Raw genomic sequence first — 25,211 nt, forward strand, 5'->3', positions numbered from 1 at the left:
ATTGAACTAAGGTCTCAGTTCCTTATAAATTGTTGGCTGGAATCCTTTCTCAGTTCTGTGTCATGAGGACCTCTCCAAAGAATAACTCATGACGAGCAGTGGCATCAGAGCAAGCAAGAAAGAAGGCAGGAGAGAATGCCAGCAAGACAAAAGTCACAGTCTTCTGTAATTGAATTATGAACGGGACATCCCATCGTCTTGCCATATTCTGTTCACGAGAAGCAATCAGTAGGTTTATCCCACACTCAAGGGGAGGGGATTAAACAAGTGTGAAGATCTTTGTGAGCCACGCTACAGCTGGAAATGTGTACTCCATCAGAGTTTGTAAGTAACATTAGCTGCAGACACAAAATGGCTGTGTAATTATAAAAACTCACTGTTGGTGAACTGGAAGTTAGACTTGTAGGAGGAAATACTATTTTTTTATATTAGAAATCTATAAATCAGTCCTTTCAAAAATATGGAGGACACAGTAATACTAACAATAATGGAAATGAATGATTGTTGCTGGAGATAACTGATGCTTTGGAGAGAGACAATGTAGGGCTGAAAATGATTAACTATCAATTAAAGGCTGAAGACGGAAGTCAGTGGGCCTGCCTAGCAGCATATAAATCATATCTCCTGCAGCTGGAGGGCAAAGAAAACTGAGGAACAGGCTCATGACTTAATCAGAGCAGTATCAGAGCTCTGAAGATGGTCAAATTCTCAACCTAGACATGTTTGTGAAGCCAAGTTCAGGACCTTGATGGGAAAGAACTGAACCCTTAAACATGGGATAGGAACATCTGGGTTAAATAATATTCAGTGATGACTTTTTAAGCAAGAAATATTCAAAGCCTAGATGTAAGTCGAGGGATTTCAGAGCAGTGTCGCCTACAGAGTAGCGATCCTGTTGTGTCTTACTGTCAGTAACAAGTTGTCTTTCCCAGTGCACTGGCCCTGGGTGGTGCGCCATCTTCAGTAAGTCCTAGTCAGCAAGCACCGAATTTAACACTAAAAGCTTAGGAGTGATTGCCAGGTCACAAGCTGAGAACAAGACAATATCCTCAAGAAGGAAAATAGAGCAGAAATTCAAGAAGGAAAACGGTGTTATTCTGAAGACGAACTATGGAAATCTTCTTTCCAATTTTGCCAGCCATTACTGACAACTGAGGGCTGAGCAGTGTCTAACAACAGTAAGTTCAACTATCAGCCCAAATGTCACCATTGCCAAATAACTGTATTTTTCTGGGTCTCGGTGACCTTTTCAATTAATCAGGATAATATTATTTTCACCATGAACATTCTACAGAGGTTCAGAAAACCATTTATTTTGTATTAAAGTTAGAGCCTTAGTATAGGAACAAAGAAAGCTATGTCTCCAATGGTCGCTCACAGAAAATGGGGGCATGTGTCAGAGAAAAAGCTCAGTATCTGAGACGAGTTTTGCAAAATGTTAAAACAAAAGTGAGCAGAGGTTATATATAGAAAACTGAAAAGAGGAGTACTCTGAAGACCACCATTGTTAACCTCTGCCCCCTGCTCACGTGGAGGATGCATTCACATTTAAGAAACTTGTTTGTGCTGCCTTCATATTTTGCTGTAAAAGAAGGAAAACATGCATAGAAATGTAAGCTCCAAATAATTACTCGCTGCCAACCCCTAGAAGCCAGCCCTGAAGCAATTCTCCAACCCTATTCGTTGATCTGGGCAATGAGTCCCCATGACACTCATCTGTTTACTCTTGCCAGGTCAGAAAGTCTTAACCTCACCACAGAGCCTTGCCCCCAGGCCTCTTCTCAAGTTTCCTCGTCCAGGCATCCAAGAAGTTACACCTCAGGTCACCCTACTCCTGCTCTTGCCTATCTCACTGGACTGCACAGTTATTCTCTAACTTGTTCTCCACTCTCAGCTATATGCTATTAACTGTTTCCTTTAAAGTCAATCTAGTTGCAAAAAAAGCCATTTCAACTTTTTGTAGAGCAGTGGTTAAGAAAAAAATAGACAAAATTGGGGGGGAAATATGGGAGGTGGATCTGAGTCACTCAGAACTGTCTTAACCATTCTAATCATAACCATTAATTGTGATAAGTAGATTGTAATAATATTCATCTGTCTTTGCTCCTCTAAAGAGCTCAAAGCATTTTAAGGAATCGACACATTATCTATATACTGAAAAAGAACCCCTAGGAATAAATCAGTGGGGATTTAAGAAACAAATATTTTTCAAACACACTTCATTATTTGTACCATTTCCTTTTTATTCCCTTTCTGGACAGTACATGATAAAAGCCACCATCTTAATGTCAGACTTCTTACTGGGGTGAGAAGCCCATTTTTAGTTAACCTCCCTCTTTGAAGATTTCCCTTTTGGTGATTGTATCAGTTTGCTAGGGTTGTCATAACAAAGTACCTCAAACTAGGTGTCTTAACAGAAATGTACTGTCTCTCAGTTTTAGAGACTAGAAGCCCAAAATCAAGGTGTCAGAAGAGTTGGAGGGCTGTGAGGAAAGGCTCTAGTCCACTCCTCTCTCTTTGGCTTGTAGATGGCTGTCTTCTCCCTGTGGAAGTATAGCTGTGTCTTAACATCATCTTCTATGTGTGCCTCACTCTGTGTTCAAATTTCCCCTTATTATAAATAACCTATTATATTGGATTAGGACCCCACCCACTCCACTATGACCTCATCCTATCTTTTCTTTAATTGATATTTATTTTTTATTGTCATTTTTTATTTAATTTTTATTGCAGTATAGTTGCTTTACAATGTTGTGTTAGTTTCTTGCTGTACAGCAAACTGAATCAGTTATACGTATACATATACCCACTGTTTTAGATTTTCTTCCCACTTAGGTCACCACAGAGCACTGAGTAGAGTTCCCTGTGCTATACAGTAGGTTCTCATTAGTTATCTATTTTATACATAGTAGTGTATATATGTCAGTCCCAATGACCTCATCCTATCTTAACTAATAATATCTATAATGACCCTATTTCCAACTAAGGTCACATTCTGAGGTACTAGTAGTTAGGACTACAACATACAGATTTTAGGAAGACACAATTGAACACTTAACCAGTAATGTTAAAGCTTGATACAATTTAAAAAAATACTCATCAGTGGGAAGAAAAAAAAATGATAGATTAAAACGTGAGATCTAGAGAGAGAAGGTTCCAACTCTATTATTTTGACTGTGTAGCTTCACAACCTTGAAAAATTCCTAGAAGAGCAGTTTTATATGTACAATTGTAGGTTCCTTTATGTGAACTTTAAGCTATAAAATAGATCTTAGGGCAGCTCATCAAATTACAAGTCTCACCAAGGCATTCCTGAAGTTCTTTTTAATTCTACTGCTTGTATCAGATGATTTAAGTTTTGAAAATTATCTTTCTAAATAATAGACAAAACAGTATCCATTAACTGTGGTAAAGGAGGCCTATGACTGTGATAGAAAGATTCAAGAGAGCAAATGGAATTTCTGACTCTAATAGCTAAAAACCTAACAAACACTCATAGATCCTTTCTACAGAACACATGACAAATCATAAATTCCTTTCATTATTTTTTTTTACTTTCATAAACCATTTGTTTGGACCAACTGAGGAAGAGCTAATAGTTTTTTTCTTTCTCACTGACTTAAACCAACTAATTATTTGGATGCCATGAAACCATGCAAACCTAATGCCATATACACTTTTAAAGGTAGAACCTGCTTAGAAATTCAGTTTAATAAAGAAAGCCATCCCCCTTACATTTACACCTGCTTTGTGTAAATTATATAAAGAACAAAGTCAGGGATTGACTGGTGGACATCTGAGTGATGAGTGTGTAACACATGAATTAAAGTTTTGATTTTCAATTTAGGTGATAACCCTAAAATGCTGATAACACTTTGTGTTATAAGTGCTAGTAAATTAAATATTATTTTGATAGAAAGTATTTGGTAATTCAATAAGACTGTCAATTTTAATTAACATTAGGGCCATTTCCCCTCACCTGTTCTACTGGTTAATATTTATCCTGATATTTAAATGTATAAGGTGAAAATATTATTTACTTTCCTCACTTCTCAGTTACACAAATTTGTTCATTCAAAATGTTTCATTCAACATATTTTCTAGAATGTTCTTTCTAACTTAATGTCAAAGTGAGGTCAATCCTCCTAGTTCATTTTTATGTGGCCTCAAATAAACTCTTATTTAAAGTACATGCTTCCCAAACTACATTTCATAAACACTTGTATTAATGGGGATATAACCTCTGTCTTAGTTCTTTCTCTTGACACTAAAATTATACAGAGAATCTACCACATTGAGAGTTATAGCTCCCATATATAAACTGGCCATTTTATATTAGGCTTTATAGATTTATCTTTAATCCTTAAAGCAATCCTATCAGTTTAGGCTCTCTGATTATAAACAATGACAAATATCAGGTGTCTTTAAATAAACAAACACATATAATAAATAACTGATTTATGTAAACAAAAGCCCAGAAGTAGGTGTGGCTTCAGACAAGTTTTGATCTGGAGATTCAGAGTCATTTCATCCCATCTTAATCTTGCCTTTAAGGTGCATTCCGCAAAGCAACTGACAAGGGATTAATCTCCAAAATATACAAACAGCACATGCAGCTCAATATCAAAAAGCAAACAAACAACCCAATCAAAAAATGGGTGGGAGATCTAAATAGACATTTCTCCAAGGAAGACATACAGATGGTCAGGAGGCACATGAAAGGATGCTCAACATCACTAATTATTAGAGAAATGCAAATCAAAACTACAGTTAAGTATGATCTCACACCAGTCAGTATGGCCATCATCAAAAAATCTACAAATAATAAATGCTGCAGGGGGTTTGGGGAAAAGGGATCCCTCCTACACTGTTGGTAGGAATGTAGATTGGTACAGCCCCTATGGAGAACAGTGTGGAGGTTCCTTAAAAAACTAAAAATAGAGCCAATATGTGATCCACCAATCCAACTTCTGGGCATATATCAAGAGAAAACCATAATTTGAAAAGATACATGCACCCCAATGCTGCAGCACTATTTACAATAAACAAGACATGGAAGAAACCTAAATATCCAACAACAGATTAATGGATAAAGAAGATGTGATACATATACAAAATGGAATACTACTCAGCCACAAAAAAGAAATAATGCCATTTGCGGCAACATGGATGGACCTAGAGATTATTAGATTAAGTGAAGTAAGTTAGACAGAGAAAGATCAATAATCATATGATATCACTTATATGTGGAATCTAAAAAATGACACAAATCAACTTATTTACAAAACAAAAACAGACTCACAGACTTAGAAAACAAACTTATGGTTACCAAAGGGAAAAGTGGGGGGTTAAATTGGGAGGTTGGGATTAACATATACACACTACTACATATAAAATAGATAAACAACAGAGACCTACTATATAGCAGAGAAAACTCTACTCAGTACTGTGTAATAACCTATATGGGAAAAGAATCTGAAAAAGAATAGATACATGTATAACTAAATCACTTTGCTGTATCCTGGAAACTAATACAGTATTGTAAATCAACTATACTCCAATATAAAACAAAAAATATTTTTTAATAGCATAAAGGAAGGGTAAACATATAAGCAGAATCTTTGGAGAGGAAGCTGAACAACTATGGGGAAATGAACAGGAGGGTCTGACAAGAAAAGATTGTTGCTGTGTGCTTAGTGGATTCCCAAGAAAATCTGATGAAAGGCACTGATTAGCTTGGGCTGCTATAACAAAGATCCAAGTAGTTCCTCAGTGTTACATCTTTCCTTCCTCTCACCTGGGATCCTCCTTCATATTCTATAGGATGAGTAGAAGAAAAGGAATACACATGTATACCACACACTTCCTCTTTTCCTGATTCTAATGCTGGAATCTCTTACATTAGTCAGTAACATCAGTGTTCTTGTGAGAAACTGAATATACAAACAGACACTGGGCAGACCATAAATGACAAGAGAACTCTGACTCACAACCTCTGCAGCAACTAGTCCAGAAAGTCAAACGACACCTCTGTAGCAATAGGCAAAAAGGTAAAAAGAAATTTGGTCAATGATTGTCATCTTCTCTAATTTTTCCTCCTGCTTCCAACTCAAGACCAACCAGGAAAACCCAAATATACTCTCCGATCAATCACATAGAATACTTAGCTTCTGGGTGGCCTGATTTCAGCTTCTTCCTTCTGCCAAAGAAAATTACACCAGACTTTTCTGGTGTAAAAATTATTCAAAACTATCTCAGGAGAGTTCAAGACCATTGGAAGAGGAGACAGTAACCGAACTAAGCTCTCTGAAACAAAAGGTGGAAGGATTTTTAAATGTTGGGATGAGCCAATGTAACAACATTGGAGGATGTTAACAGGGAGGTAGGTTAATGTGATTAAGCTACCTGTGTTTACTAATTGTTCTATCAAACTTAAGCTCCTATGCTCCCAGAGACAGGGAGACAAGGGCCCTGTCTTTTTTTTTTTTTTTTTGCGGTATTTGGGCCTCTCACTGCTGTGGCCTCTCCCGCCTTGGAGCAGAGGCTCCGGACGCGCAGGCCCAGCGGCCATGGCTCACGGGCCCAGCTGCTCCGCAGCATGTGGGATCTTCCCGGACCGGGGCACGAAGCCGTGTCCCCTGCATCGGCAGGCGGACTCTCAACCACTGCACCACCAGGGAAGCCCTACATGATTTTTTATAGCAAAATACTCTTATGTATCCTGGCTCCTCCCTTACCTCTTCGGAGCAGTTCCTCGGAAGTATCTGAGAGGTTGGCTCCCAGGCTATAGTCTTCAGTAAGGTCTCCAAACAAAACTTAACTTGCAACTTTCGGGTTGTGTGTTTTTTTTTTCAGTCAGCAATCCTTAGACATTTCCAAATATTTTTCTATAGAATAACTATTGAATTTTAAAAACAAGTTAGGTCTAAGGACAATGATATCTCTTCATATTTCAATTTAATAAGGAAAGCATTCTACTGATGTAAATTTAGGAATATTATTTGTATCTATTTTAATTGGCTAACTGTGAGTGTTTACCCTTATCTCCATCTTGGCTCACCAAGAAAGTCCTGCAAAATATACATAAATTATACAATATGCTATGAGTTAATAAATACAAAATTACAGAGAGAAGGAGAAGAATCCATAGTGATACAAGAGTGAGACTAATTTTAAATAGGGTGATCAGAGGACGTTTCATCAAGAAGGTGAAATTTAAACAAAGACTTAAATTTAGTCATGCAGCTATCTGGGGTAATATTATCCCAACCTTGCAACTGTAGTTTGTGTTTTGGGGGTATAGTAAAGAGTCCAGCATGGTTGGAACAGGGTGATTTTAATGCATTTGGTGGGGACGGAGGGATGGGGGATAAGGTGATAGGCAATGGAATGAGGAGATGTCAGATGACATAGGACCATAAGATCTATGAAGGCAAATGGAAACACTGGCTTTCCCTGTGAAGGAAATGGACAGCTATTGGAGAATTTGGGGCAAAATTATCATTCAAATAATTTCATGTGATAAAGAGGAAAGAACCCTGTCATAGAAGTCAGTACCTAGCCTCTCCGGAATGCTGGTTCTGCCACAAACATGGAAGAAGTCCTTTAACTAGACACTACTACAGTTTCTTTACTGGTAAATATTGGGCTAGGCAATCTTTTTTTTTTTTTTGCGGTAGGCCTCTCTCGTTGCGGAGCAGAGGCTCCATACGCACAGGCTCAGCGGCCATGGCTCACAGGCCCAGCCGCTCCGCGGCATGTGGGATCTTCCCGGGACCGGGGCCCGTGTCCCCTGCATCGGCAGGCGGACTCCCAACCACTGCGCCACCAGGGAAGCCCCTGGGCTAGGCAATCTTGTAAGCTCCCTTATCGTATGGTTTGGCTGCTCCCTGCTTAAAAGCCAATACTGAGTGATGAGTGTCAGTAGGAAAGAAAAGGCTGTTTTATTCAGGAGGTCCATAAACTGGGAGAAGGCAGACTCATGTCCAAAAACCAACTCTGAAGATTCTGCGGGACCATGAAAGTGGGGCTCCTAGTTCCTGGAGAAGAACTCAAAGGTATTGTTATGAATATTCTTTGAGGAGGAACCAGGACCCTGCCCCAGGGCTTCACTCTTGTTTCTTGACTGCTGTTCCTTTGTTTCTCCATTCCCTTCTGTTCTTGATAAGCAATTGCTTGAATCTGCCCTTTGGAATTCAGGGAAGGTGAAGGAGGCTGAATGAAGCCTATTTTCTACAAACAAGAAAGGCACCACCACGGAAAGGACTGGTAACCAGGAGGGCCTCACAGGGTCCTGCTCTGTTTCCTTATCTCTCAACAAAACTCTGCTATGTGGATAAATCTATATTGAGTTGGAGGAGACCCAGTTCCTCAGATGAGCGGAGGACTGACTAATGTAAAACCTTAATGTTATGGCAATTGGAAAAAATGGCCCAATATGTTTCTTTAATCTTGGTAAATTTTCAACAAGCTTTTAAATTACAATTTTTTAAAAATTTGATTCTGATTAAAGTTTCAATGTATCAGGCAAGAGTTGCCAAAGACAGAAACTGTTCCAAAGAAAACACTTTTTGGTGGCTTATGTGGGAATATTTCCAAAAAGTAATATAGACTCCTGAAAAGACAGGATCAAAACTCTCCAGGAGTCTGGGTGCTAAGCCCATTATTGCTTTCTAGGTGCTACTATTAGCAAAGCATAGCAAAGTCGATCAACACATTTTGGTCAATAATCCCCTCAACTATTAACAGGGGACAATGTGAGCTTCTAAATGAATTTCTTGAGCTAGATAAGGGACTCATTACAATGAGAAGAACGATTTGTTTTAGCAAGGGGAAATAGGATTTTTTTTGAAAAACACATCTATCTCTTCACTCTCACATTTAACCTGATTGTAAAGGATGTGATTATTGACTCTTTTCTGTAAATTTTATTTAATTTTTTTTGTATTTTCCCACCACTTTTGGATTGCAAAATTTCCCACCACTTTTGGATTGCCAAAGCAAGCAAAAGTTTCCTTCAATTTAAAATGTTGTCAGTTTTCTACAGTATACATTGCAGGAATATGTGTTTCTCTCTTACTATTATTGGTGGTGGGGAACCTCTGTTTAAACTTAGTGAAGTCTCAGAGGTGGTTGATAAACTAATTTCCAGAAAAAAATAAAAACGAAAACCAACTACTGTAAGGGCTTAAGGCCCACTTGCAAAGGTTATGTTAAAATAAAGCCAGAGGGTATGGAAAAGATTCATTATAGCATGACACATCTCTCCCAAGTAAAAATTAACTCTAATAAATTCAGAGAGAGAGAGAGAGAGAGAGAGAGAGAGAGAGAGAGGAAGAGGAAAAAAAAATAAAAAAAAGGAAGCTGCAATGGCTGCTGTTCCTATAATAAGAAGCCGAATTTTATGCTCTTATCTGGCGGTTTAAGCAGAATAAAGTGACACACATCTTGAAATGTGAGAATGAGGCAGAATAAGAGAATGTTTGTAAGAGGAGTAATTTCAGGCCCCCATGGGGCTTCACATAAAACTCATTTGCACATAAACAGGGCTCTCTTATGGATGATGGATAAATGAAATTCCCAGCTCCTAGTGTATTTCTTTTTATACTAACAAGACAGGAGAACAAAATCCAGGCTAAAATCACTTTGAAAATTAGAGCAATTTCTAAATGAATTGCACTTCTAAATTAGTGACTTTTGGACATCTCCCTCAGGTCACTAATGCAGGTACTCTTATCAGTTACTCCTGTGATATTCAATATTCCTTAACAGTATTGTCCAATGAAGCAAAAAAAAAAAAAAAAAAGGTGAAAATGGCCTCTGAGTTTTAATCAATACATGAAAGCCTTCAACTAAATTTTACATGAGAGAAAACATATATGGACTTTAATCTTTCAAGCAAAATCTTCCTGGAAAGGAGAGATGTGGGGAAAAATTTAAAACAAAACAAAAAAAATCAATTAAAAATGTACGAGCGCCATCTGGTGTAGGAAATAAAAACAAACACAGCCTTCAGCCGTCAAATGAACTACCCTTTTGTGGGTTCATCTCAGTGCAATGGGGTTACGGTGGGACTCAAACAGTAATTTTTAAAATAGAATTCACTTTATGTCTAATACTCAGATGTGACTAGTTAGCATGTGGTTCAGAACTCAATGAACCTAGGGAAGTGAGGTTGGTTAAAGCAGCGAGTTTGCCATTACTCGTATATTGTCATATTTCAGGCAAAAATTTACGTTGTAACTCAAGAATTCATATATTTGCTGCAGTTTTACACTCTCATATACTTCATTAAATCTTCCCTGATATGTGAAAAGTATAGCTACACTTTCAGAAGCAATTCCTCTTTAGAGATATAGGAGAAACAGATGGGTAGCATATCTTTAAGGAAGAAAATTTGACGCTTATAATGCTAATGTGCTAAGATAAATTTAGCAATGCATTTTTTAAAAAGGAAATATAAGTAGTGGTATTTGACTGTCTTGGAAATTTATGCACTTATCTATTAATAGAACCTGAAAACTCTACTGCACTCCATCTGGCTCTGCAACTGATTTTTACTACATGTATACATTTAAAATGTAATAACTCACCCTGTTCTCTTATGTTCCCAGTATACTCCGAGCTACAGCCGTTTTTTGACGATTTCAAAGACCAACAGAATATTTCACAAATGGGAATACATACTTACTACTCAAGAACTGTCAGCCCTCTGATATCAAGCAGTCTTTAGGCATGCTCTCTGTGGTTTGGCTGTATGAATGAGTCAAATAACATGACTGTTTCTTTCTTTGAATAAATGCATTTGGCAAGATTTTTAGCTATGCTCTTTTCCTACAGATATCTAAGTAACAGGCAGTACAAAACACAGCCATAAAAGGCATGAAAGGATTAGTTATATATCTCTTGTCATATAGAATAAGAGATTTGAATAGTATAGTCTATGTTTCTTTTGTTATTAAAAAGCTGGACTTTTATTAAAAGATAAAAAATACTTAAATGGTGAAAAACTGGGTCATTAGAATGATCTACCTTTTAATCTCTGATAACAGACTATTGCTTCAAAAATGACTTCACAAGATGATGATGTTGGCACCTAATGTTTAAGCAATGATGAGAGGTTTTGTGTGTTTTCCACTTGCAACCCCAAGCAATTATCCCTTCCAGAAAAGAACTGGACCAAGAGACACTAGGGGAGCTGGCTACGCATGTCTTCCTCGTGTCCCATGAGAGAAATGATACATGTGGCAGAGGAGAGGACTGACTGCTGGGAGTGGGATGTCTCAGCACCTGGCAGCCTGCTGTAACTTCAGGGCTGAGGCTGGCTTAGAGCAGCAAGGGGCAGGAGGGGGCTTGAACGCGACGCAGGCATCTAAAACGTTTCCTCAGAAATGACGCTATTCACACCAGGTTACAAGTTCAGAAGGGGCTCATGGGGAACCGAAGTTTTGACGTAAAACAAGATAAAAAAAATTCAGTACCAAATTTTTCTCCTGGAATTTAGGAATAAGTACATTAGCTATATTGCACTAAATGTCTACTGCATTCTGGAAATGGCTCAGGCATGAAAAAGTTATGTTGTTTGCATAAAATCAAAACTCAATTCAAGACATTTCCTAATAGTAATAGATATAAAAGTAGGGGAAATATCTTCTTGGAGTACATAAATTTGCAAGAAGTATATTTTTTGCTTTGAAACATGCATTCACTACTTAATAAAAATCGATGAGCAAATTTTTCCTTTTCCTTTTTTTTCAGTTATCAAGAGCTTTGTGCCCTAACACAAAATACAAGATTGCTTAGAGGCTCATTATGGCAGCATCAATTTTGCAGTCATATTACAAACATTTTTTTCAAACTTCCCATGATTTGTACTTGGATATAGGTTGATTTTTGCAAACTTAAAGGTACATGTCTTATGACTTTTCATAAAATTTTCTTGCATTACCTTTAACATTAAGGAATACTATGTCCTAAATTAAAATTTTTCTTTGTGGTGGTTTGGCCTTTTTCTTATTTTTTTCTCTAAATTCTGATTAAATTTCTGTTAATTCCAAAGTTTCTTATTTTAGATGCTTTTGTCAGCACTAATGATATAACATTAATTATGAACATCTGGATGAAATTATGTAAATAAAGTTTTAAATTATAAGAGTAATATTTACAAAAATATACTGAGGAACTACTAGGCTTACAGAATACTAACAAAGAACATTAGATATTACTTTTTACCAGTTAAAACTATGTTATTATGTAACAAGAACAACAACCAACAATACACCAGCCACAAAAAAGATTTGCAGCACTTCAAGTTTTATGCATAAAGTGAGAATATTAATGTATCTATATCCGAACAGTTTGAAGTTCACATAATCCAAGTTAGATAAATGTGACCTACATAGATCACTGAATGTTTTATAAACATTAATTCAGTTAAATTGACAAAGGCTCTTATGAAGCAAATGACATTATACCAACTGATGGATGTGGAAAATAAAACTCATAGAGTTTAAATGAGATCTGCAAGTTGAAACAGTTAGTTACTAGTGACAGATCTGCGATTTGAACCTACTTCTCTCTGATCATTCCGCTGCTCAACACTGAGTTTTAAAACCTGGCCCTTATTATTGGTACAGTTCAATACTGAGCTACATATTACCAAAGAAAAAGGAGAAACTGACATAAGAGAAGTTCTTTAGGAAGATTATGAACTTCGAGAGAGAAACCTATACACACACACACACACACACACAAGTAAATATACAACTTTATATAATAAAGTTGATAATATATAACTTTAGTATGTTGGTGTGTGGTGAGGAGTTGTAGTTAATCAGCTGAAGGATCCCTGCTGTCAGTCTGATGGGGGAGGAATGCAAGCTAACATAAAATTATAATGCGTAGTAATGAGAAATTTGATAAAGTTTCATGTAGGATCCTGTAAAAGCACACAAAAAAAGCAATTAATGTAGTCTTGGGTTTGGGGTACATTTTTTAAAACATCCCCCAGGGTAAATTACCTGAGAAAAACTTTGAAGGTCAAGTAGAAATTATGCCGGTGAAGAGAATGGAGATGTAAAAGGCATTAGAGACAGAGAAAATAGCACGTGAAAAATTTCAGCAGTGAGAGAGCAGGTGATGGTGAAATTACAGTTTAGTTCCTGACAACTAATCTATAGAGTTATGTGTTAGGGTGCAAAGAGATGAAACCAGACATGGAAACAGGGACAAGTCAGGGAGGGCTTTTTATATTTAAGACAATTTGGAGTTATGGAATATTTTAAGCCAGGGACTGACAGGTCGAATTGACAACAGTATAGAAACATAGTAGAGGGTCTTGTCATGAGAAGTAGAGAAAAGGGATAAGATTTTTTTAACTTAGCCAGTCAAGAAAATGATGAGCCTTGAATGATGGATTAAGACAAATAAATGTCTAGTATATACGACACACAGTGATATAAAATGATCCACTAATGGTAACTGAAACATATATTTATCTATATTTCATGTTTAAAATTTTCATAATAAAAAGATTAAATATATAAATACCACCTATAATAAAAAATTAATTGGAAATATAGTATTCATTACATTGTGATAAAAAGTTATTACTGATAAATGCAACAATATGAAAAGATGTGTTAGATGAGATACACTGGATGATTTCTAGAATCCATTAGAACTATCAATTTCTACATTATGAACTTTTTATAGTTCTATGAGAAAGAGTCACAGACTCTCTTTAAATAGTTTTTAAATGATGTAATTAACAAAGAACATGTGGGGAGGAAAGCAAAAGTTTCGTGTCTCAAAAATAAACAAGATTTCATATAGAAATGGAGTTTATTAAAATTTTCTCCAACTAATGAACTAAAGGAAGTAAAGAATGATGCGTAAATAAACCATTTTAATGCTTAATGAGTCTACAATGTTCTGAATTTTATTTTAAGAAAATGTATCATTTTTTATATTTTGATGTTTTCTGTACCTGTCATTATAAAAACATTTATTTAGTATATCAACACTTTTGTTTTTCTACAGTTTTACTTTAGAAGTTATCAAAAACACCATCAGATGTATAGATAAAATTCTGATGCCATGTCTTGCATAAAGAAGTTAACATTTATGCTCTAGGAAGTAATACTATATTTTCTGCTACTAAACTATGATAAAACTCTGAGAGTGTACTAAGAAGCCAAAATTTAAAAGCCCAAAGCAAGAATTCAAAAATTCTTTATTAACACTTAGTATGTGACTTAGACGCATAAGACATGAAAGTACATAGGTTTTGGGAAAGGGTGTCACAGAAATGTAAATTCTCTACATTGTGTAAGGGAGAGGTAAGCTTCAAGATCACTGTATTCACACTAATGATAGAGCAAACAGATATGTTTGTTTAAACTTTTTTGTTTGTTTTTGGTTTTTTTGCGGTATGCGGGCCTCTCACTGTTGTGGCCTCTCCTATCACGGAGCACAGGCTCCAGACGCACAGGCTCAGAGGCCATGGCTCACGGGCCCAGCCGCTCTGCGGCATGTGGGATCTTCTCAGACCGGGGCACGATCCCGTGTCCCCTGCATCGGCAGGCGGACTCTCAACCACTGCGCCACCCGGGAAGCCCTAAACTTTTTTTTAACTTTAAGGAAACAGGTATAGACATATAGAAGGCATACAGAATAACAGCACTGGAGGAGCATGCAAGAAAACAAAGAAGCTACAGAATGTTCAAGAACCCTGAGTCTTCCAAGAAACTTTTTTTTTTTGGCCATGCCACCCAGGTTGTGGGATCTTAGTTCCCTGACCAGGAATTGAATCCAGGCCCTTGCAGTGAAAGCACAAAGTCCTAACCACTAGACCACCAGGAAATTCCCCAAGAAACTCTTTTTGGCTTTACATAGCACAACTTATACCAGTCTTTGTGAGGCAGTAAGTGGTGCTAAATAATTAAACATAAAAAGTTGCATATCCAGCTTTAACTATGTATATGTAGTTATTGGATATACAATTATTTGAACACATGACTCCTAATAGATTTGTAACTATTATACTAAATATGTATAAGAATTATATATAAGATACATCTGTAAGAATTATATACAAGCTTCTACAGGAGGACAGCAGAATGCAATTTTTCCCACTCTGGGAGGGTTGAAAAGACTTATTTGTGATACATTTAGAAGGAAGAGTTTGAGTTTGATGATAGAAGACCTAGGGAGTTAGGTATATTCTCTAAAAATAAATAATTTAATTAATTACAATTAAAACTATAGTCTTCTTTCTAACCAGTGAAATAAACTAAATTTTAAAATCTTCTTTACTGCTGCATACTACCAGAATGTAAGAGTATAGAAAAAGAATGAAACTTCTTTAATTTAATAAGGCACAGTGAGTAAAAATCCATAAGAATGATCCTTAATGGTGAAAACATTCAAATATCAAAAACAACTCAAAGATGATCACAAATATACAACTTCATAGCATTATGCTAAATATCCTAGTTAATACAATAAGGAAGAAAATAACAACAAATATACTCAGGAGGATAAACACAAAATCAACATAAAAAAATCAACAGCTTCCAAAATAACAGTAATGCCCAATTAAAAGTGATGGAAAATTACAATAGCAATTTAAGCTTTAAAATATATAGGAATTAACATAAAATAAACAGGGACATTTAATAAAAAGAATTCCACATGAAAAATGGATTCTGCATGGGAATTCTATATTCTGCTTGGGAAGACTCGGTATTTTTAAAACAATAGCTCTTTTTATAAATCAAAGGTAATTAAAATAAAAATGAATGATACAGTTTATGCATCTTGACCTCCAGCTTCCAAAGTTCTTCTGGAAGGGAGAAATTAGGGGGGAAAAAAAAGCATGGATTTCAAAAAAAGAACAATGAGATTTGTCACACCAGAGATTAAAAAAAAATAAAAGTCAGGAGAAATTAAAAGAATAAATATGACCTAGGAGTAAACAAAGTAACTGTCTTAGTTTGGGGTGCTATAAAAAATTACCATACACTGGGGTGGTTTAAATAACTAACATTCATTTCTTGTAATTCTGGAAACTGGAGCTCCAAGATCAGGGCGCCAGCATAATTAGGTTCTGGTGAGGATCCTCTCCAGGTTTGCACACTGCCTACAGAAAGAAGGCTAGCTAGCTCTCTGGCCTCTTCTAAGGGCATTAATTCTATTCATGGGGGCTCCACCCTCATAACCTAATTACTTCCCACAGACCCCTCCTCCAAATACCAAAACAGTAGGATTAGAATTTCAACATATAAATGGGGAGGGCTCAGGGGAGACACAAATAATCGGTTCCATTGCAATAATTGATTCAAAATAATTAATATGATCCAAAAATAAACCCATGACTGTATGCGAATTTATTATATGTTAAATATTGCATTAAAAATAAAAATGGGGGCTTCCCTGGTGGCGCACTGGTTGAGAGTCCGCCTGCCAATGCAGGGGACGTGGGTTCGTGCCCCGGTCTGGGAAGATCCCACATGCCGCAGAGCGGCTGGACCCGTGAGCCATGGCCGCTGGGCCTGCGCGTCCGGAGCCTGTGCTCCGCAACGGGAGAGGCCACAACAGTGAGAGGCCCGCGTACCCCCCCCCAAAAAAAATAAAATAAAATAAAAAATAAAAATGGGAAAGATAGGCTTTTCAATTTATAACACTAGAATAATTTGTTACCCATATAGAATTTTAAAAATAGGTGAGAGGTTTATTTTACAATATACAAAATTAAATTTTAGGTGGTTAAAAAGCTAAGTGTGAAACAAATAAACAATATTAAAAAGAAAAATAGAAGAAGAAAATTGTAATCTTGGTGTGAAGACAGTATTTCCTAAGCCACATATAGCCAAGAAGTCACAGAGAAAAAGAATGCCAAATTTAACTGCAGAAAAAATAAATATCTTCTTCAACAGAACTATAAATTATGAGATTCCTGGTATAGTCAAGAACTTGTGCTATGATTGGCAGAAATATTTGCTAATGGCATAATATGTAATGGATTAATATCCAAACTATATGAAAAGCTCCAGTTAATAAATAACAAAAAATGTAAACCTAAGAGAACCTAACAGAAATTCATCAGAGTATTGCAAATGGTTGCGTTTTCAGATTGTAGTTATTATAGTCTATGATCTCTTTCGTGTAAGAGTCAAATACAAGAGAAATAGAAAGTGAAAGTGAAAATAAGTTATTTTATGCTCTAGATCACTGCTGCCCAATATGCGAGCCACATATGTGATTCTAAAACTCCAGTAAGCACATTTAAAAAGGTAAAATTAAACAGGTGAATTTCATTTTAGTTTTAATAAATTTATAATTAAAATTAATTTTAATACTATACTTTAACCAAAATATTATCATTTCAACTTGTAACCATTATAATCATTATTAATGATATGTTTACACTCTTTTTCTTACTAGGTGTTCAAAATCTGCCACGAAATTTACAAATACAGCACATCTCAATTAGTACTAGGGACATTTCAAGTCCTCAATAACCACACACACATGTGGTTTGTGTCTACTACATTGAACAGTGGATCTCTGCATTGCATTCGGTCAGACATGATATTCACCAGTGCTTCCTTGAGGTCAGTGCTCTGCACACAGGCTTGTGGAGCACGCTATGACAGAGAATCCTCTGTTACTGCCACCACAGCTAGCATCAAAGATTGGCACCAAACCATCTGCTATGCTCTCATTAATGCATATTTAGCACAAAGATCTGAATGACACCAACATTGCAAACCTGCTTTGATTAACAAAAGGCAGCATGGAATCCTGGAAGAAGAATTACCGGTTGTGATCAATAAATATGTGTTGAATGAATGTTGAATGAAAGAGAATGGTTTAAGGAAACATAGCCTACTTATGCAATTAAAAGCTGTATGATCTTGATCAAATCATTTTGTGTCTTTCAACCCCAGAGTTCATAGCTTTAAAATACCTACCTAAGAAGGCAGTAAAGCTGTTGGAGGAATCAATAGGATGATTTTCTAAATTTCCTTATTTATGCTACCTTCTCCCAAAATGAATTAATCAGTGAACAACTTGAAGACATATATAGAATTCAAAGAGTGTAGAGATATTTTTAATTTAAAAAAAAATGGCAAAGGAAAATTAAGATAGGAAAATTAAAATGACAGCAAGGCTAGAATCAGAGTTCAATGTGCTACCACACAGTTCTTTAGAATTATATGAATTTTGCCCTCCAAATTTAACTTAGAGTGTTTTTAAATTTTATTATTTATTTTTTGCAATCAGAGCAATGAAAAATAAAAAACCAACATAATTTGATTAACAAAGCTCTATCTGTAGGGGGTGTAGGTATGGCTCAGGTCAGGCTCTCTGAGAATGAATCCTGGGCACACCACATTGTATGTTTGTGACATTGGGCTTATCTGCACCTCAGTTTCTTCAAGAAAAAGAGGATAATAATTATTTACCTTATAGGTTTTTTGAGAGAATTAAATGAGACATCATATGTAAAGTTCTTGGGTGAATGTAGTTAGTGTGATATGTTAGCTGCAATTATTTTTTTATCCATCAGATTAAAAATACAGAGATAATGCCTACGTAGCACCCAGAAAGATGCCTGGCATACAATAATTAATATGTACGCTATTTTATATATGTATATATATTTTAAAAATCTTAAAGCTGTGTTCAGCACATTTTAATAAATACTGAAAAAACATTGCCAGAGTAGAGGACATAAAAGAAGTCTCTTTAACTGATAGAGGTAAGTTTATTTTTTTGTAAGAAAAGGTCTGGATTGCCTTTTCTGCTGATGTTGCAGCCATTTCGCCTTTGTAGATGAGCACATAAAGAAAAATCTCAATGAGTAGTACCTAATGGGGGCTCTAAAGTGAAATACAGAAATGGATTGACAATTTGAACAAATTTGTCCTTTCAGTAAGTGACCATTGTAAAGGAGTGCCATATTGTCAAAGGTAATTATCATTCTTAAAGTCCTTCTCTTTGTTATGCTACATAAAATTCTATCCCACAACATTCGCCTCCTTTACAGTCTACCTACCAACTTGTTGTGCTATCAATTTAGAGGCACTCTATAAAGCACTGTTGATTGAGTTGAATACATATGCAGATTGTCAAATTCCACTATGATTTACCACCTAAAGGAAAGCAGAAACGTGTAATAATTGGCCAAAGTTTACATTTTAGCTATTAACAAAATAAGCTTTTCTGTCCCTTCCAAAGGATAAATTGCTCCTGTATGAAAAGTTAATATATATTTATGAACAATTCAGACAGTAATGACCTTGGACTCTAAAGTTTATATATGACAGGCTTGCATGTCACCTATAAAGGTCTGCACATAAAAAGTATGTGATTTATAAATTAAGTGTATAGTTCTCTTTCTTACACCAATTCCCATTTGTAAGTAGAACTTGCAGGAAACATCTTTGATAGAATTATGTGCTGTTTTCATTTTCCCAGCTCATTAAAAACCACCATCTTTAGTATAATCCCTCTCCGGCTTTGCTGGGCTTTCACTGCAATTTGCAGATACATATACTGTACTGTGTTTGAACACTTTAGAGTCTCTCCTAACATGAGTAACTGCTCTTACCATGGAAAGGGAGAGTGAGGCTGATAGGTTTGTCTTTCAGAGTATAGGGACCCTAATCAGAGAAATAGCTTTGTATTGTCTCCAAATTCCTTTCCTTCAGGGGAAAAACAAATAGAAATACCCCCTAATAATTTTTTACCCCTTCCTCAATTTCAAGCTTGAATTCTATATTCCCCAAAGTTTAAGAAAATTTTTTTCATTTAAAAAATCATTTAAAATCAATTCTTAACTTACATTTGTTATTCACTGATTATTTACTAATTTTTCTGCAGTGCACTTTCAGTATGTTAATGTGGACATTCACACATTACAGGTGGAAGGGGTAACTGCACAAATTTTCTGGATGCAAATTTGAAAATGTATATTGAAGTCTGTAACCACCCACAGCCCTGTTATTCATGGATTCCACTTTTGGTGCCTCAAATCACTTATGTACATGGAGGTTTCTGTAATAATGCCACACATGTATCTCAAATTGACTGTGCATGTGGAAATTGGTCAAATCATTCTTTGTAATTGCTCCGAGAAACAAAATATATATGCAAAAAAACAAGAACTGATTTAATTATGGTCTATACACATATTGAGAAATATGTGTTTAGAAATATTGTAGAAGGATTAATACTCAAATAGAAATAATTTCCTAAAATTTAGAACATGTACATTATACAAATATAATCCTGAATATATGTAAAGAGACAAATATGATTATGCATTCAAAATTTTAGTAGTGGTTATCTCTGTTTTGTTTTGTTTTACAGATTTTTATTTCATTTGTGATTTTTTTGTAGTTTCTGAATTTCCTATCAAAAAGAGGCTTTTCTCTGCGGTAATAAAAAAAATTATCACTACTCAGAGGGTAGAAATGATGCAGTAAAGGAATCTGCTTCCAATATTGCGGTAAGCACGTTATAACAGCTTCTTGCACATAGAGAAAAAAGTAAATGCGTTTACAATACCCAGGGCATGTTGTTTATTTCACTTGTACTGTGACCCTTTAACCTAGTTCAAATCCAGGAACTTCAGGCAAAGCCAGAAGGCAAAATCATCCTCTACAATCTCAATGTCACTTTGCGTTGATGAGGATCCCCTGACTCTCCTATCTGTCCTTGCATTTATATACTCAGTATTTCTGTTTGTCCTAGTTTCACTTTACTTTTATAGCTTCAAAATGATGAAACATAGAAATCAGGCATCCCCACCTGCCCTGGATTTTAACCAAGGAGGATAAAATAAATCTCAACAGTTTTGCACTCTGTTGAAAATTAATATTCATTGCCCAAGTAATGAAGAAAAGGTCTGATAATATCATGTAAGTCATTAGGTCTGTGGATATCACTTGTGTACCATCTAAATTATAATATTCATCATTTCTCAGTCCTGACTGGCTCTTGTAACATAGGCTACAAACAATATTTTAGAGCTTCCCAGAAGCTTAGTGGATGCTGAGAACCATGTTAAAGGACTCAAAAAGTCCTTGATACTTAATATCATCAGGGGCAAGGGAGTATTAGGGAGACTAAATGCAGCAGAATAAAGACAGGTTGGCAGGCTTCCTGCCATCTAAAAGTTATAAGGCAGAAGAAAACCTAATTTCTGCATTCCCTTAAGAGACTCAAAGAACAAAGCAAACTATCATTGTCTTTCCCTAAAAAGCCATCTTACTGTTCACTCTTCCAGAAATGTGAACTCCAAACATGTGGTTAACTTGATTTCTAGTATTTTTAATTTATTTTTATTTTTATTTTATTTTTAATTGCCACACACATTCAAGGTAAGCCTTGCCGTATGCTGCTTTCTTTGAGACTGAAATACAAAACTTGCGTCACACCCGCAATGAGATGAAGAATATAATATGAAAAGGAACTTCCTAATGTCTTGCTAGAAATTGGGATTCAGTATCATGATTTTGCTAGAAGAAAATAATTGCAAATACTCTAAGCTGATTCTCGATCTTATCTTCTGTAAAAAGAAGTTTCATAGAGGAAACAAATTCATCCACTTTTTCTAGACCTAACAGCCTTTTTTTCTTAGAGTAAATGCCATGCCTCTAAACATTTTCAGAAGCTGTTTTTATAATTACCAACTCTGGCTAACTCTGGGCTTGCCTCCTCCCCCTTTGTTATCTCACCTGAAATAATTACTAATAAGCAATACAAAGGCTGAAGTTAGGTGACAGGAAGTCAGAGAAGCAATGCATATTTTTAAAAAAGGGCATATGAAGAAAGAAGTGACAGCCAGCATGGGAAGAAGGTTTTAATGTAACACATGGGTACTCTGATAGGTACTTTTACATATATTACTTCACATATTGATCATAATTATGAAAATAATGATAAGAACTACACCCTGTTTCTTATGTGAGGAACTGTATTGAGTGCTTTACATATTTATGGCGATACATTATAAAACTGTATATATAAATAAGTGTGCATAAGTGCCTTACCTACATATTTGTGTGCTGATTATTCCTAAACACCTTAAATCACCTATCTATATGCATTATATTATGGAATACTAAAATAGCTAATGAAAATGAGACTTACTATCATGAATTTACTAATGAAAAAGTTGAGGTTCCAGAGGCTTTAAATACCTTCTAGAGAAAAAAATAATTGGTAGAGCTATGTGAGTATTTAAATTTAGGTGTATCTTACATCAGTTTTCTCTCTACAATGCCACAAAGTCCCTGTGTACTTGAAAAATAAAGAACATATAGAATTGAGTGACTTCAGAAACAAGAACTTGCCTCCATCTACGTGGTCTGCCAAGTTGTTTCCAGGGAAATGAACTACAAAACCGAATTAACGGAAGATTTAGACGTGGATTTGAATATGTACGTGCACGTACAGAATTAGATGAAGGAAGAGAGAAATAACAAGTTTAAAAAGTTGAGGAGAGGAAAACCCAGGTACCTTCAGAAGATGAATAATGAGAGATGAGACTTAATCTAAATGTAGCAAGTAGAGAGCTATTCATATTTATCAGGAATTCTAGACTACATCCTAGAAGAGATATTAAGGATTATAAAGGAAAAATAAAGGTGATTTAGAAGAGAAAGTCGAAATTTTGCAAATAAAAAGGAGCACTTTATTTTTGAGTCCTAGGGAGCTTAAAGATGAGTGAGGAATTTTAAAAAGGAGGGTTTAAACAGCTGTATAAATCAACATTGTTGTTGATTTCAACACAGAGAAATCAACAATAATGACAATGTGACATCCAAGTTTTTCCCCTATTCCTTTCTTTAATGATGTTTGTCTTCCTACTATTTGTATCAAACATTGTTGGGTGTGTGTGTGTGTGTGTGGTGTGGTGTGTGTTATGTGCATGTTTAAATGTTCAAGTCTTTGATCCCAAGATGTTTCCCCTATATATTCCTACAGTTTTCTATAGGGATAATCATTCTTAAAGTCTCACTTTTTGTTATGCCACATAATCATTCAATGTCCTCATTTAACTCTCCACTATGGGCCTTGTACTATACTAAGGATTTTAGATAGATAACGTATGTATACATATATATGTATATATATGCATACATACACACACATATTCTATATATACACATATATGCACATGATATATATACACAATATATATTTGTAGATCCATTATAGCTACTACAATCACACTTACGTCACTTTCCCCTTCCTAAGCATACCCCATATTCTTTTTCACACTGCAGCTTCAATCATATATTTGCTTAACTTGCTTCACCATATTAGAGTAAAAACTGTTTTATCAGCAGCCTGTCAACTAGAAATCTCTATTTATGGGTACTCTCACTCATTTGCAGTGCTCTGTCACTCTCCTGGTTATGAAATGAGAATATCTTATACATTCAAATAACCATTTGCATAGTTCTTGCCCCTCTTCCGACTCACCCAAGATTTTTCCATCACAGTTACTACTCATACAGTGTCCCAACAAGAAAACAACATCCAGGGAATCCACTGCCTTGAACTGCTACATCAGTTTGAGAAATGTCAATATCCATTGAGCGTATGTTATATGTCAGGAACTATGTTTGCTATATTGCATGCATTACTGCTTTCAAAACACTTAGGAACATATGAGGTAGAGATTTTCACCTGCATTTGTCAGTGAACAGGAACAGATGGCAGAGAAGTAATATCTGTACAAGGTCATATACCTCTAAGAGTGAACTCGGTGTGTGAGTGAGGTAATGCCTGGTGATTGCTGCACTGAAGATGTTTTGATTTATCTGGTTCTGCAAATTGAAAAACGCTAATACAGTACATGAAAAAATACCAAGCCCTCTATTGATTAATGCTGTCTTTCTTTAAATGCAAATGGCTTATTTTAATGAATTGGGTCATTCTAATAAGATACCCAGAAATGTAAATTTTCTATTCACTTCAAAAAGAATTCAAAATCATTTCACTATATATAGCTTTCTATAATGATTCCACCATTTCTGTTTCTCTTTTTTTTCCAAGAATATATAAAAGGTCACCTGGCACTCCTTTATTTTGGCTGCTTTATAAATGTTCATTTCAATTCAAGTGTGCATGCATTTTAATTGCTTATAATTATATGTCTCAGTGTAAATGGAGTTCTAGTCAAAAACAAAACATTCTGCAGTGATCCTGGTTTATTTTTACTCTGTTGTCACTGAAATCACTTTATCCCAGTCTGCTCATTGGTCTTCCTTACATATTTGTCAGAAATGTAAAAGAAAAACATTTAAATAGGTTTTAAATTAAGGTGAAGCATCTGATACTTTATAAAAAATATTGAAAAGTGTATTTTTGTCGAAGAGGTATGAGTAAGATAAATTAAATAAACAAATAAGCATTCTTTACTGGGCTTTCAGGTATTTTCCCTCAGGCAAACGAATGTCATGATTTATTCATTAAAGATTATCTTAATTGGAGTGTAACTGTTTATATTATTGTGTTAGTTGCGGCTACATAACAAAGTGAATCAGCTATACATATACATATATCCCAATATCCCCTCCCTCTTGCATCTCCCTCCCACACTTCCTATCCCACCACTCTAGGCGGTCAAAAAGCATGAGCTGATCTCCCTGAGCTATGTGGCTGCTTCCCACTAGCTATCTATTTTGTATTTGGTAGTGTATACATGTCCATGCCATTCTCTCACTTCATCTCAGCTTATCTTTCCCCATCACTGTATCCTCAAGTCCATTCTCTTTATCTGCATCTTTACTCCTATTCTGATCCTAAGTTCATCAGAAACACTTTTTTTTTAGATTCCATATATATGTGTTAACATACGGTATTTGTTTTTCTCTTTCTGACTTACTTCACTCTGTATGACAGACTCTAAGTCCATCCACCTCACTACAAATAATTCAATTTCGTTTCTTTTTATGGCTGAGTAATATTCCATTGTATATATGTGCCACATCTTTTTTTTTTTTTTTTTTTTTTGTGGTACGTGGGCCTCTCACTGTTGTGGCCTCTCCCGTTGCGGAGCACAGGCTCCGGACGTGCAGGCTCAGCGGCCATGGCTCACGGGCCCAGCCGCTCCGCGGCACGTGGGATTTTCCCGGACCGGGGCACGAACCCGTGTCCCCTGCATCGGCAGGCGGACTCTCAACCAT

General features: G+C 35.8%; 1 pseudogene; it reads left to right on the forward strand.

Moving 5' to 3' along the window:
- The first annotated feature begins 8,017 nt into the window (after positions 1-8,017).
- LOC137228356 (uncharacterized) overlaps positions 8,018-25,211 on the forward strand; it is a 37,535-nt pseudogene continuing 20,341 nt past the window's right edge.

This window comes from Pseudorca crassidens, chromosome 7 (genome assembly GCF_039906515.1).
Source record: "Pseudorca crassidens isolate mPseCra1 chromosome 7, mPseCra1.hap1, whole genome shotgun sequence".
NCBI lineage: Eukaryota > Metazoa > Chordata > Mammalia > Artiodactyla > Delphinidae > Pseudorca > Pseudorca crassidens.